The following is a 1,049-nucleotide window of genomic DNA, read 5'->3' as shown; positions in this document are numbered from 1 at the left end:
AGGGCTAACCATTTTACCATCTGAGTTACATCAATGAGGGCTAACCATTTTACAACCTCAGTTACATCAATGAGGGTTCAGTTGAATGAAGAGTTTCGTAGTAAAATATTCTATAGTGACTTTAATGTCATCCATAAAGCATGGATATCGTTTAATTCGACGAAACATTTGTGTGATACGGCTCAAAATATTGGGAAAAAGAGGTTCGTATCCACATTTGTAGCACTATATTATAAAGTTTGTATTGTCAAGTACTTTTTAGCACTACGTTTGAAGCCCGGAGTTGCCAAACACGTTTGCAGCACAATGTTTTATACCCAGCTTTATTTGGCGCCTTTACTAACATTGAGATAACTTTGAACTTGTAAGCGGTGAAAACTGGACTTTGTATTTAACAAGGAGCATAAAATAATCTTCTCAAGTTAAGGTGCTAATATAACGCACATTTACAATCAAATATATATAAAAATATGCTTTGTATTTCATTCAGGAGAACTGTTTTTAACACAAAAGATCATCTGTGTGCTGTGTCAGAGTCTTATAACCCCATAACACTTGATTTATAACATGTGATCATGTAACTCACTCCAGAGTCACCAAGCGGTAATAATTAAATTATTTAATACTCTTTCTTGCTACTAACACCAAAGCCACCGAGCGGTGATAGATATTTCTTTAATGTTTTAAGATTGCTACCAAGTTATAGCAATCTTGTCAAATCTTGAAATTGGCAACTAAATAATCATAAGGAATTAAATTATGAGGACAATACTTCTTTGGGTGAACAAATGTGAGACCTTTTGAACACGTGGTTTTATGCGTGATTCGTTTTTAAAGTAAATGCCGCAGTAGAATGCATGGTTATGGACAAGAGTAATATACCGTTTCCAATTTTAATTGTGCGATTTTCAACAATTCTCTAACACGTGAAAGATGTGAAACCTATATCACAGTAATTATATTTTGAGGTAATTTGAGTTACGATAAAGTTATTGAGAAAGTCGATGTTACAAGCAAAATTTACTGTAAGTGAAGAGTATAGAGAAGTC

Source organism: Limulus polyphemus, unplaced genomic scaffold (assembly GCF_000517525.1).
Source record: "Limulus polyphemus unplaced genomic scaffold, Limulus_polyphemus-2.1.2 Scaffold6562, whole genome shotgun sequence".
Classification (NCBI taxonomy): domain Eukaryota; kingdom Metazoa; phylum Arthropoda; class Merostomata; order Xiphosura; family Limulidae; genus Limulus; species Limulus polyphemus.
Note: the sequence above shows the minus strand (reverse complement) of the source record.